Below are 15578 nucleotides of genomic sequence, written 5' to 3'. Positions count from 1 at the left end.
CCAAATACGTCTGGAGTTCCTCCTAAAATTTCATTTTTCTCTTGTCCCACCCCCCTGATGACCAAATTGAATCTCAAATAAAACCATTAAAATTGAATTTAAATCTTCTCTTTTTGGTATAAATTTTTTCATTGATGTGCCTTGTAATTGTAGGAACATTTTTTTAGTCAACATAATATTTTTAATAGTATTTATTATGCATAGAAACTGTGTCCCACAACAATCTTGTTGACATAACCTTTTTATCTGATAGAAGAAGAAGAAAACAGTGAATCAATGAAACGCTGGAATTAACGTCATCAGTTTTTCAAAAGAATGGGTAGAGCAATGTCCTCTCTTCTATTTTTCATATTTTCATAACATTGTCAGCCTTGATTGAATGTCTCACTCTAACTCATATTAAGACTAAATCTTTTTACTTTTTTCCATCAGTCAGTTTGTCCTCTTGGTCAACAGTAACAGTGTTAGGATTTTTTTATCTCACGAAGGTACTACTAACTGAACACTGAAATTGCTATTACATATGAGTGTTATAATATTGATAATAAAAACCATTTAATGTGCAATGAGTCCATGAGTTGTGCTTGACCTTTAAAAGGGAAGAGATGGAGCTAAGCACTAACTCCAAGCTCTGATGGACACAGACAGGTCAGGATGGAAAGTTACAGCTGCTTACAGAAAAATGTTTCTTCTTCTACACACACACACTGACAAATGTAGAGTTTTGGCTTTGATACACAGCACAGTCCTGCTTTCTTATAATGTAACAACTAATTGTACTGACGCTGCTAACTCAAGGTTGTTTGAGGGAGAAAACCAGAATAATCCTTCCTGAAGAACATCTGCATCTTCCCTATGAAATACCACTAATGGCTGCATCACATCTCAGCTAACAATGGAATAAGACTAACTGGTAGAAAGCAGGAAACAGTTTGCAGGAGGTTCTTCTTACAGGGTGCAGCTCCTGGGGATTGGATGAATCATGTGCTAAGAGATATGAACATATCTGTGCACCAACTAATGGGAGAGCTGAGTCTAAACCACGGTTTATCCCCACCTTTAGTAAATCACATTTCAATATTTGAATTATATGTTTATATCTATGACCTATCACACAATACTAGACTGAATAAAATGTTGTGTTCACTTTTGATTTGATCCTTTTCTGGGAGGCTGTTCCAAACAGAAAATGTCCTTGTACAAGATTCTTTTGAGACACTGATATTTACAGAATAAACAGCTTTATTGGAGAGAAGTAGTTTGTCTTCAATCTCAAAAAACGAACACATTCAACAACAGCTAGCTAAATATCTAGCTTCTACTCCAGAGGAAAAGCTAACATTAGCATGGATTAGCAGCCCTGTTACTGTGATTAGAGTAGGGTTAGCAAACAGCACATAAAACATGGAATAAAAATGGTACCATTGATGTGTAAGCTGAGCCAATCAAGCCTTTGATAGTTTATTACCTATTATTGATCAATATGTAGCAGAAAACTGTAAAAGGTGTATTTTTCAAAAATTTTGAAGCCCAAATGTCCTCCAATTCTGGGATGGCCCTTGTACTAAAGAGAAAAATGAGCTTTATGTGGCTAACTACAGATGAAAATTAGCCCTCGAGGCTAAATCTGGCATATTTACATGTGGACATTTCTTGACTCATGTTGATTAGTATGCACTGTCCCATCTTAAATAAATAAATAAATAAACTAGCCTTTTTAGTTCCTGTCACACATTTCACTGTAATATAGTCTGATTTTAAGTATAAAAGCACCTGCTTCAATCAAATTTACACATTTAATGATCTGTTGTGGTCTAAACTAAGCCTGAATGATTAGTTATTCAATAGAGAGTTAGCTGCAATATCTGCGGTAAATCTCTAAAAGCCCTTTCAATCAAAAACTATTTCACCAATTTTTGACCATTTATCGACCACATTAACCCAGCAGTTTATGGTTGTTTGGGTTTTTATTTGCTCCTGTCACATTTTTACTCACTGTGGTCTCATTTTTCACTGTAATATAAAGTCCTGCACCTTTATGGAAACAGAACTACCATGACTAGAAGTAGATAAAACTTAGAAATGTGTCCTGTGTTGTATGACACAGTTATAAAGACATATATTATAAAAATCAAGTTGAATTTCTGTATATGTTTTAAAAAACTGAAAAAATGGCACCGATATGTATACTTTTTTGCTACCATTGGGAAAAAATGGTGACGGTACACGCTGTAGATGTTTACATTTTTACAGCCTCTACAAACTGTTTTTCTCTCGACTCTACACATCAACTCTACTAAGATGTTTCACCATGCTGAATGTATTCTCCATCCACTTGCTGCTCTGCTGTTTTTGAGCCATGCTGCTTTTATTTTATCAGTCAAGTATGTTTTATTTTCCTCTTCGTGTCTCATTTGTCATCTCCTCTCCGCTCTGTGGAAACACTGCCTGCAGTTCAGTTGAAAACTGTCAGAAGTTTTGGCAAATTCTTCGAACAATAAAAAAGTATTAAGGGGATTTTGGTCAGATGTGACATGAGAGAGTTGCAGTTGAGTGAATCGTGGCTTCTCTCTCGTCCTGATGTTTGGAGGTTTTTTTGTTTATAATATTCAAAATTAGTGAAAAATAAAGATGAGACACATAAAATAAGACATTTTACGTCATTTTCAGCTTACTATCGGCTGTCTCTCTTGACACAACTGTACGTCACACCTGATATGTTCAAGGACTAATAGAAAGTGTCAAATGTGGACATTCTTTGTGTTTTTTTTTTCTGGCTGAGCGCGTTAATTCATAGTTTCATTGATGAAACATACAGAAAATGATGAAAAACGGCATGTTTTGATTTGTTCCACCAACAATGAATAAGATATAAAACCCATAAAAGCAAATCAGATCAAATTGTTTTTCTGTCAGTGGACTAAATAATAATCAACTAAATGTTTCAGCTTTATTGGCAGTAAAATCAGCTGAACTTTGAAATTTCTTGCATGAGAAGACTGGATTTTGTTCACTCAAGTTGCAAAGATTTATTCTGTTCCCATTTGATTAAATGACGACATTAAGAGAAACGCTACTGTTGTGAGGAAACTTTGCGTCATTTTCTTTTCTTGTCTCGGCCGTGGAGACTCATTATATTGTCACCTCTGTTAGATATTATTGCTGCAGGGCTGCACACATTTAAAGTTGAATTACGCTTTCTTTTTCTTGTTTGTTTCGATGCATTAATATGTGTTCATCCGCGTAGGTATCTTCACCTCAGAGTGTGTGAAGAGGAGAATCCCACAGAAACACAGACTTAAACTTTAATTGTGTGTGTTTCAGTGAAGATCTGATTCTCGGTGAAATGAAAACATACTTGTGAGCTGCAGATGCAGAATAAGAAGCGTTGTTGGTTATTGTGAAGCTTCAGTATAATCTCAGGTGTGTGTAAGTGTGTGTCGGCTGCAGGGAAGACGTTGGTGTCCCACTAATAAGGAGCCAGTCCTGACAGCAGTCTGACAACCTCCTGACAGACAACAGCCCGGCTTTGTGCTGAGTTACTAGAATATTCCTGGCATCCCTCGCTCGGGGTTAACTCCTGGGACACAGAAGCAGCACTGAATCAATTTAGATTTTTTGCCGATTCTGAGATTTCTTTTCCCCGCTTCAAATATGATCTTTCAGCCTGACAAACAACAGCACGAGTCACTATTAATGGGAAATATTTCCTTTTTATTGAATTGTCAGGGTCAGGCACTTGAGGCACATCGACAGAGCAGATGAATACTCACCTTTTTCCTTTCTTTTTTTTGAGGCTTATATAAGAGCTGCTTATATTGCGAGCCAGAAACCCAGCAGACAATGTAGCTGTAGAATTGAACCACACAGAAATCTACATTGTATGCCAGGTTCAGGACGAAGCAAAGGTCTCCTCTGAAAGACTTTTCATCGCGTGCGTCAATTAACACTTCAAAATTTCTGACGCGCGCAACATTTACTCGGTTTATTAGCTCCAATCAAGGACGTCTGATACAGAGAGGGTAAAGCAGAAATAAAAGAAGAACGGCAGAAGAGGAAGGAGTGAAGAAAAAACACACACACACTCAAAAAAAAAAAAAAAAAGCCTTGACAAGGGCCCCTTGTGGAGTTGTGACACAGAGAACATCCTGTCTGTGGGGTCACAGGATGGAGCCCTCCTGACATGGCAGCCAATCAGGGGGGTTGGAATGTGCCACCGGCCAATGGCGGGGCGGCGGGCAAGCTCGACCGGGAAGTAGGCAGAGCCGTCGGAGACCCAGTAGCCAGATGTAGCTGCTGATTGCCACACAGGATCTACACTGCCTACTGAGCAACTGACAGCAGCCGGGGAGCCGCCAACTGTGAAACGAAGGGTTCGGGGAGACTTCGGTCTGTAAAGAGAGGAAAAAAAATCATAAACACACAATGTTGAGGAATTGCAGGGCGATGATGCAGGGACAGAGGAGGACAGAGTGGAGGGGAGGGTGGAGATCAAGCAGAAGAAGAAGAGGAGCCCGAGGGAGGGGAAGGATATGAGAGATTATCTGCTGACGAACATCTCCAAGCACGGCATTATCAGTCGCAGATTCCTGTCATTCTTTCCCATTAACCCCGAGGCGTGACAGGCAGAGGCCACGCCGGCTTCAGCGCTCAGCCCAGAGCAACGACTCCGACCTAATAACCGCCACGCAGGTGACGGAGGCGGAGGATCTTTCTCTGTTTTTATGCCGACTGGAGCTCTGCATACCTGAGGCCTCGTGACCGTGTTGATCAAATGACCAGCTGATGGTCACTTGACTCCAATTTCTTTTTATTAAGGGAAATGTGCTGGCTCCTCTCCCTGTCGGCTTTCTGTCACCGTTCTCCCGCCTCCCCTTGCAGTTTTGACGACAAAGATTAGGAGAGGTTTCGGCAGTTTTTTTTTGCCGCTTTGAGTTGCCTCATTTGTCTTTAGACTTCAATGACGGCTCCGGTGATTGATTCTACCTGTGAACGGCGGGTTAAAAGACGTAACAGTGTGACTGCGCCCCTGCTGAAGCTCTACACTGACAGATTTGAAGCGCTGTAAAGGGATGTGGCCTCGGGCTCCGCTCCTTGCTGCAGGGAAGACAGTTTTCCAAAAAGATTCAGACGAGGAAGGGGAAATGGAGAAGATAATGTTTGTTGCTGCAGAAAATAAGACTTTCTCACCTCTGTGGCATGACTGGAAGAATCTGAGCAGGACCTGAAAGAGGGCAAGAAACAAAATCAGATGTTGCTCTGCAGAAAATAAGAGCAGCTGTACGTTAAAGCTGCAGGTATGAGTACAAGTATGGTATTAACAGGTCCAGACCGGCGAGCCTGAGTAAGCTCACAGGGCTGCAGATAAGGTGATAAGCTCTTCTGTGTCTTATCTCCGTCTTTTTTCCATGCTTTGGTGATGCTGCCGCCGCCGCGAGGCAGGGAGGTCAAATATACATAAACCATTCGGGTCATTTTTCCACTGGAAGCTGGAGATGACAGAGGAACCGAAACTCTCTAGCAAATTAGCACCTAAACCTGGCGGAGTTTTCAACGAAGCGACGCCAGCTCCACCAAGATCGGTGCAGCGTTTGAGGAACGAAATTTAAATTAAAGCATAAACTTGACTTCACCTTGTTAAGCAAAAATCACCAGAATTACACCATTTAGCAAAGCCAGAAACTGAAAAAAATGAAAAAAAAATGATAGATTTTCAACTTTCCAACAGTCTTTGAACTACTCATCTGTGAGTCGTCATTCGGTTGGATCCCTTCGCGCTACATCTCATTTGTAAATTCAACAAAAATAAATGAAATACACTAGACAAATTCTGTAAAAAAGCTAAAAAATTCTGCAGTCCTCCATGCAAAAGTGAAGCTGTTAGTGACTCAACTGTGACAAACAGCCATGTCACAAAAATTCAGACAATTTTAAGATGAACTGCAGGCAGTGTTTACACAGAAAAGAGAGGAGACGAGTGTAGAAGCAAGACAATTTTTTTCCCCCCAGTGTTGGTAACGCCAGTGGACATTTGCAAAAATGTTGCACACGTTGAGTCAATTTTTGTGTCATAAATGCAACTTTCAATTTTCATTTTTATCACTTACAACATCATAATTGTATTTATACAAAACTATAATAATAAAATAAATAAAAATACATAATTAACTGTGTTAAACTGCACAGAAGACATTTCTGAGTTCTCTCTCTTTCCAGTCATGTTTGTGCTGTTTCCTTAGAGGTGCAGGACTTTATATTGTAGTGAAGAATGACAGGAGCAAAGAAAAAAAAACACCCAGAAGCCGCTCAGGGGTTCAGAGGGTTAATTACAAGCATGGTACAGTGTGTTACCATAGTTTGAAGCTCATGCTTGCAGATCTACTCAGAATAACAGCAGCGATGACAAGAAGTCACACAAATTGTAAGTTAAAAAAAAAGGGGGAAGTAACACCAAAAAGAAAGGTATGTATGAATGATGTGGGGCTTTTTTATGAGGAGTTAAAGTGAAGGGTGCACTGGACTAAAGGTTAAAGGAGGTAGATGTAAGGAGGGGTGAGGTGCTGGGAGGCCTGAGGACGGGTGAGGAGGTGGTGGTGTGAGGAAGGGTGAGGAGGGGTGAGGCCAGGCGTGCCATTCCATTCCTGCCTGCGCTGGCCAGTTCTATTCCTAGAGTGTGGTGTATGGCAGTTGATGTGGGTTTCCTCTTAGCTGCCTAGAAGATGACTGGGCCTGACCACATCCACATTCACACACACACACACACACACACACACACACACAGACACACACACACACACACGCTCCAAACACATTCACAAAGTGACAACCGGGTCCACATGCACAGCAAACACACAGACACACACCGAGGGAGGCAAAGAGGAACTGAATCATTACCCTGCTTTAGCCTCAAAGTAGGGGGTGACCACTGTACGAGTACTGTACGTGTGTGTGTGTGTACGTGTGTGTGTGTGTGTGTGTGTGTGTGTGTGTGTACGTGTGTGTGCGTGTGTGTGTTTGAGCAAACATAAACGCTGCAACATTGGCTCTGCTGCTTGTGTGCATGTGCTGTTTGTTGCTCAAGTATGTGTGGGCATGTATGTGTGGGTGGGTGTGTAGGATGTGTGAGCTGGGTGTGGATGCATTCCCTCGCTCCATCTTTAAAGTCCGCTACTGTTGCAGCTCAGGCTTTTATGAGCTGCAGCTATCCTTCGAAAAAGAGAAAGAAAAATTGTCGGTTCATTTTTGAGTCATAAAAACTGGATGTAAAGGTTGGATTTTAAGAAGCACCGCCTTTTACTAAAACGAGGTCCTCAATGCTGCAAGGATTGATCGATTAGCAGCTATTTTGACAATTAAATAATTGTTTTAAGTGAGTTTTCAAGCACAAATTCTCTGATTGCAGCTCCTTAAATGTGAATTTTCTCGATTCTTTCCTCCTCTATGACAGTAAACTGAGTGTCTCCAAGTTGTCAACAAAACACAACATTTGAGGACGTCGCAGATTGACATTTCCACCACTTTCTGACATTTTACAGAACAAAGAATAAATCAAAATTGTTAGCTGCAGCCCTGTTTTGCAGGAGTTTCAGGATGCTTATATAAAGAAGCTTTTAACCCCAGGAGCTTGAGGCAGGCGCGAACATTTACAGAAAGCCTCCTAATCAAGCCTTTCAGACTTTCTATTTCCACTGCACTGTCGGAACCAACAGCGTTGACGGCTACGTTGATGCTAAGAGCTCCAAAAATACATTAAATAGAAGCTGAACAATAGAGGTGTGTTGCATTAAGATATATGGTGACGTCTGAGAATAGAAAACTGATCCTCGCTGAAGAGCCGATGTTCACTGCACCAGTACGAGTTCACCTAACCAGCGTGACCAACCTGGTCAGGGTCGTACCTAAAGTAGCTTCTCTTTTTTCCACTAAAAAGGGCCCTGAAATGGTTTTACAGGGATGGTACTTGCAGGTGGAAAGTTCCAAGTTGCCTTTAAAACGATGCTCAAGTTCCTCCACCTTTGAGAAGCACTTTACGTTTTGCAGATATAGAAAATGTTTGCTGGATGGGTGGGAAACAGGCACAAAGGTTTGAGTGGAAAACTGCTTAAAGTTCTACAAATTTTCTGTAAAAATCCGTCCATTTGTACGTCATACGGATCTTCCTTTTTTTCCTACACAATCTGAGTAATTTAGATTTGCTCACAAACTGAAAACGAACAATCAGACGTTGCACCAATCAGCATGTTTTCGCCAACTGACAGAGATGCTTAGTCTGCAAGTCCCATAATGCAGCGCTCACCGACAGCTTTGCCACCAATTAAGCCGTCGTTCCACGAGGCTGGCAGCCAATCAGATATCGGCTCTCGGCTCCCCAGGTTCCAATAGACCCCGGCCTGAGAGTCTAATTGGTTGTGATGGCTGAGTGAAAGCCTCCAAGCAGAGAGGGGAAGCCAATCGCTGGGATTCTGCAGAGACAGAGGTTATGGAAGCTCCGCGTTCGCTGCCACCTCTGTTCGCCGTCCAAAGTCGTTCCCCGTCCCAGAATATTCCCCTCCGCTAACCAGTGGACGGCCTCTGGCAGACAGACTGCTGAAGTCACTCTCTCTCCCCATCGTCTCCCACTTTCTATCCTTAGTGCAAAGTGAGGAGATGAAACGGGCTTTACATGTAAGAGGAGCCCAAGTGGTTCCTGCTGAGGTGGCTGTCGGTGGAGGTGAATACTGAATCCAGGCTTCCAGAACCGGAGAGCTTCTCCAGAGGGAGCCCCAGCCTCCAAACGGCCCCCAGCCCCAGGCTCAGCCCCCAGGCCGAGAGAGGGAGAGAGAGGGATGTCTGCACACTCTTCCAGGGGGCTGGACTGATGGGAAAGAGCTGGCGAGATGACCAAGGAAAGCTAACTCCCTCCTTGAGCTGCTTTATGAAGGCCTGGCAAATATGCAGAGAGCCGAGAAAGGAGGCGAAAGGAAGAGGAGGAGGAGGAGGAGGAGGGGGAAATATAGCTATAGAGAAGAGGACAGGAGGATGAAAGGTGCCTCCAAAGTCAGTGTAAGGGCACTTTGGGCTTTTGTTGGGTCACAGAGTTTAAGCAGCGCTGCAGCCTGGCAAACACGGCCGTAAATCTGCTTCATTAGTCCCAACACAAGGCAACGTAGAGGCTATAATGTTATAATGTGAGCTCTGTTTGAGAGAGGTGCAGCCTGGCTACTGATACCTCCACCGCCTCCACCCTAAATACTAACACACTCATTGATAAATAGCCCGGAGAGGCCGACGACTCCGGGCCGAGAAGCTGCCACTGCTGCTCATCAAACTATCAAACTGTTTCGTGTTTAGTGTCTTCTTTTAATCAAGTCCTATTTGTTTTAATAATCCTGCTGATCTAGTGTGTTTTTTTTTTTTTGGCTGCTGTCATGTTGCATAAAAAAGCTGCATGACCAGAGCTCCTCATTGAGCCACTTTGAATAATCAGGCCAGCTGAGTCACTGTGTTAACTGATTACCTTTGGAAAACAAAAGGAACACCTTAAAAACGCAGCCTTGCCCATTGATCCTGGTTTTCCATGACGCGAATCCGTCTCCACACACACACACACACACACACACACACACACACACACACACATACACACACGCAAACACACACGCACATACTGCCGCTTATTGGAATTCAGCGTGAGGCCCAGGTAGGGGAAGCTTTGCCCATATATGAGCAGAGGAGGAAGCAGGCCAGGTGTGTGTGGTTAGTACACCGTTGGAGTGAGTGTTTCTTGAGTACACACACACACACACACATTCACACACATAAAAGACGACACAAAGGCAGAAACGCTCTCCTCGTTGTGTGTTTCTGCTTTTAGAGCCGGTGACGTCGGAGTTATGCCGCTAAGCTTTTAACTCTGCTATCGGCCCCCGTGAACGACAGACTTGTGTAACTTGTGACTTGTTGCTGTATAAACAAAGACGAGTCATGCAAAAAAAAAGGAAAGTCGGGCGAAGAAAAGAAGGAATGACTCAAGTCAAAGTCAAAAGAATGCGGTTTCGAACCAAACCCTGCTGCCGGTGACTTACGACTCTCCAACCTTTTTCCGCCTCTCTGAATCGTCCGCCACCTTTCACCTGATCCACATAAAACACTGATACGCATCTATTGTGTCGTCGAGTGTGGTGAAAGAAACCGACAAAAAGCTGCTTTTATTATAGCAGAAGCTGTAAAATCAACGAAAAATCGTGTCGGTTTATTCTTGAAAAATGAAAACTGGACGTAAAGGTTGGATTTTAGAAGCTCAAACACACTTTCTCGTACACCTGCAACCATTAATTGAACCTTTCAACAATCCATTGTTGTAACTGTGGCTTAAATTTGCAGAAGAGGAAAAAACTGCTGCTTTAATAAACCTAATTTTCTACATGTTTATCTTCAACTAAGTCTTGACTTCTCTGGGTTAGAAAACTACATAGAAGTTGGTTAAAAATAATGTATTTATTGAGTCTCATTCTTGACAGGTAATGAAACCCATCACAGCTCTGGTATATTCTCTGTATAGACGGACAGACTTGTTTTAACTTTTGTATTACATTATGGAAGTATTTAACTGCAAAAAAATACAATGAACAAGGCTGTAATGTATATATGCTCTCATTTGACCAATTTCTCATTGGTTCGACTATCTTTGGTGCTACTGTCATGAAGAGAAAAGCATTAAATCAACAGTTTACCAGAATTAATCCATTATTTAACGTTTACGGCTCCCAACTGATGTCTTTCTGACTGCATGTTGTTCAACCGGATGGCCAAAAAATGGAGTGTAAACTTTGCAAACAGCGGTTTTTGTTTTCGGGTTGTCTAAAAACAGCAGCTAACTTGTCTGTGTTCCAGTCATCAATAGGTCTTGTGCTGGTTCACCAGTTCATATCGTTCTATTTCCAGAAATCATATGAATATGTGGGTTTTAGTACTTGCAGTTTATGTTTTTGTACAACTCATTTAGACAGTTGGTTCAAGATTTGGTTCAATTTCAGTTCACCAAGACATTATTTGGTATATTACAACCCTAAAAATAATCTTTTTGTTACACTGCTGTATTCATGATAGAGAAACAACTATATTTTTTAAAAAAACACCCACATGTTCACTTAGAACAGCAGGTACAGTTTCAATTGACCAGGATTTTCTTTCGCTGACTGCGGAATTAACACAGAAAGATACCATTAAAACTAGTGTTTCCCAGCAAAAAGACTCAAATAAAAAGTGTGTTTGAAGAAAATCCAAATGGGGCATTTTGTAGAAAACCATTTAAAATGTGCAAAACAAACTAAGAAAAATAGCAGAATGACTGTAACGTGTTAGAAAGTGGCTCGTGGAGCTGTTAAAATGGTGTTTAAAACTGGATTTATGACCAATCGATTGGTTAAAGAGTCAATTTCGGTCGAGTAAGAATTTCTTTGGTTGAAAACAGCCCTAAAAATTACCTTTGTTGTACTCATTTATTCATGATAGACAGACAACTGTGTTTAAAAGGCCCACAGTCGACCAAGATTTTCTTTCAACTGCAGCCCCAATAAATAACGCAGTCAAACACCATTAAAACCAATGTTTCACGGCAAGAAGAAAGAGAAAAGAATAATAAAAACCATGTTTGAAGGAAATCCAAGCAAGACATTTTGCAGAAAACTGTTTAGACAACCAAGAAAAACAACAAACTGACTGTACCATGTTAGAAAATGGTTTGTAGGGTATTTAAATAGTTTTTCTGACCAATTGGTTGGTTTAAGAGTTGATTTCAGTCAACTGAGACTTTCTTTGGTTGAATAAAACCCTAAAACTGGTTTATTCATGATTTTCAAAAATACATGTTAATTTAAAACGCCCACACTTGACCAAGATTTTCTTTCATTGGCTCCACTCCCGATAAATAACTTATTAAAAATACCATTAAAACCAGTGATTCCCAGGAAAGAGAGTAATGAAAACCATGTTTAAAAAGAATCCTAGCAAGACATTTTGCAGAAAAGCAATATAAAACATAAAAAACAACCAAGAAAAATAACAGAATGACTGTAGCGTGTTAGGAAGTGGCTTGGAAGGTTCAGAATCCTGTGTTTAAATTGTATTTATCGCCAATGAATTGGTAGAAGAGTCGATATCGGTCAAGACTTTCTTTGGTGAAAAATGGCCTGTAACATTTACCTTTACAATGGTTTGTTCATGACAAGGTTACTGTTCTCTTGTAACAGTAGGGACAATTTCAGTTCAGCCAGATTTTAATTTGATTGACGACAGCCCCAGTAAAAAAGACAGTAAAATACCATTAAAACCAGTGATTCTGGCTTGTAGGGTATTTGAATTGGTTTTCTGACCAATTGATTGGTTAAAGAGTCGATTTCAGTCAGCTGTCTTTGGGTGAAAAACTCAGTCAAGTACCATTAAAACCAGTGATTCCCTGCAAAGAGAATATGAAAACTGTGTTTCAAAAGAGTCCAAACAAGGTATTTTGCATAAAAACAACGTAAAACATGAAGAACAACCAAGAAATAAACAGACTGACTGTAACGTGGATAGAAAGTGACTTGTAATGTTCATAAACCTGTGTTTAAATTAGATTTCTGACCATTAAATTGGTTAAAAAGTCGATTTCTGTCTAATAAGACCTTCTTTGCTTGAAAATGGCACTATAAATTACCTTTGTTACACTGGTTTATTGATCGTAGAGGTAAATGTTCTCCAATACCTACAGCAGTAGGGACAATTTCAGTTCAGCCCATATTTTTCTTTCATTGACGGCAGCCCCAGTAAAAAACTACTGGTGAAATATCATTAAAGCCCGTGATTCTTAGCAAAAATAATATGAAAAACTTGTTTGAAAAGGATCCAAACAAGACACTTTGCAGAAAAAACGTTTTGACAACCAAGAAAAACAATGCACTGACTGTACCGTGTTAGAAAATAGCTTGTGGGGTATTTGAATTGGTTTTCTGACCAAATGACTGGTTAAAGAATCGATTTCAGTCGACTAAGACTGTCTTTGGTTAGGGTCAAACTTGTTTGAAAAGAGTCCAAACAAGACATTTTGCTGAACAACAATATGAAATGAGAAAAACAACCAAGAAAATAACAGAAAATGTGGCTTGAAAGTTTCAGAAAACTGTGTTTAAATTGAACGTATCATCAGTCGACTGGTTAGAGAGTTGATTTCCGTTGACTAAGACTTTCTTTGGTTGAACAAGTCAGTAAAATACCATTAAAACCAGTGATAACAGAAAAGCGAATAGTGAAAGCCATGTTTGAAAAGAGTCCAAGCAAGACATACTGCAGAAAAACAGCATGAAAAGTGAAAAACAACCAAGAAAATGACAGTGATTGTAGTTTTTCTCAGAAAGTGGCCTGTAAAGCTCAGAAAACTGTGTTTGAACTGGATTTATTAGCAATCAATTGGTTAAAGAGTTGATTTTGGTCAACTAAGACTTTCTTTGGTTGAATAACTCAGTGAGGTACCATTAAAACCAGTGATTCCTAGCAAAGACAACAGTGAAAACTGTTTGGGAAGAGACCAAGCAAGACATTTTGTAGAAAAACAATAGAAAATGTGAAAAACAACCAAGAAAATAAGACAATAACTGTGGTTTATGAGAAAGTGGCGTGTGGGGTTCTTTAGAAAACCATGTTTAAATTGGATTTATCACCAACAGTAAATTTCAGTTGATTAGTTAAAAATCTGCCAAAATAACTCTAATATTCAGACTGCAAATGCTTGTTTTACAGCAGGAAGATGAATATTTATTGAAAATATATTAGACCTACTGAACAATGCATGTTTAAAATTTTAAAAAACATCACTCAAACTGTTATTCCCTCATGGCTCCAATATTTAGGATTTCTTGAGCATGCTGATTCACGTTCCACCAGAAAAAAGAACAAAACAATACAATAAAATGTAATGTTTACAAGTGTTTTAATCTGGCGCTCTTTTGTTTTTTATTGAGATTCAATATACTAGCTTTCCACAAATGTTCGAGAACACGCAGGACTCATTTGCTGAGTCGATTGCTGCCAAGTAGGACAGAACAGGGCAGGGTTCAGTGTGTAGGCAGCGTGATAAGCCAAAGGGCAGATTCCACGCTAATCTCCACCAGGGAATTTAATCTCGCTCATCAAGATACCTGCGATGCATCTCGCCGCTGATCTCCTCCACTATCGCACGTTTGCACCGGAAATGCCGCCTTGATAAGAGCCGACGGATTCTTGCGCTCCAACATGACAGTCCCTTATCAACGCCTCCCTCTATCACGCCTCCTGCTACCATAAACTACCCTCTGGGGAGCCGATGGGAGCTGCAGTAATGTTCTCTGGTGGAGCCGAAGGAGCGGCTGTCGCTGTGTTGCAGTAACACAAAGACTCTGCAGGCCGTGTGGCTGCTGGCAGCCATGACGCTGGGTTCTGGTGGCTTCATGACCACACGCACGGAAAACTTTTCTGTCTCTCGCTGATTATTTTGGCGGCTGCTGCAATCTCTCACCATCAACAGACTGACAGCAGCGCTTTGTTTAAATTCAAATAGAGGAAACTTCCCTCTCAAGTTTATCCAAGTGACTCAAAAAGACGCTCGGCGCTGTAAAAAAAAAAATAACGTTTCGATTAAATCTCACTCATCTTTCTGCTTTGTTGGAGGCGGTTTACTTTAGTGGATTCTGTCAACTTGGAATTGCATTTTATCCATTTAAACTGGAGCAGGATTTTCAGCAAAAGTGTGAAAATGAGGCTTTCTGCTGCAACTCAAACCCTGTTTTCTTCAAGTACACTGTAAAAAACTAAATCCTGGATAAAAACCAGGGTCAGAAGTAATAGGTTACAAATGGCAGAATACTGTAATGTTCAAAAACTGTAAAAATTGTTGAAAATAACAGCAAATACATGTAAAATAATGAGATTATCAGCGGATTTAAATAGAGGATAAATAGAGTAACTTTACGGTCAAACGTAAATGAATAAATTACCATTTGTACAAACACAGCGGCTAAAGTTTCCAATATTTACCTTCTTTAAATTCTTATTATGCATATTTTTCCTCACTCTCTCAGTAAGAACAAATATAATTGTTAATAATGAGATTTTTAGCAGAATTAAATACAGAAAAATTGAATAATTTTAGTGACCAAATGACCATTTGTACAGATACAGTGGCTAAAACTTCAAATATTTACATTTTTTAAATTCTTATTATGTGTAATTTTTCTCATAAATAACAACAAATGTCATTTTAAATTATTATATTTGCAGCGGTTTTTAAAACAGCAAAAAAATAGAGTGATTTTCCAGTCAAATGTTATAAAAGAATGAATTATCATTAGTAAAATATAGGTGCTGAAGGTTGAGACATTTCAAAAATATATTTAGCATTTTTCAATGCTTATTAAACATATTTTTCTTTTAAATAACAGCCAATATCTGTAAAATAACAATATATTTTGCTCACTTAAATACCGTAAAAACAATGTAATTTTTTTTTTACAGTCAAGCATCAATAAAGAAATAATTACTATTAGTTTATTTCTAATTTTTCAATGCATATTATATATTTCTCTCAA

This window comes from Amphiprion ocellaris, chromosome 11 (genome assembly GCF_022539595.1).
Source record: "Amphiprion ocellaris isolate individual 3 ecotype Okinawa chromosome 11, ASM2253959v1, whole genome shotgun sequence".
Classification (NCBI taxonomy): Eukaryota; Metazoa; Chordata; class Actinopteri; family Pomacentridae; genus Amphiprion; species Amphiprion ocellaris.
Note: the sequence above shows the minus strand (reverse complement) of the source record.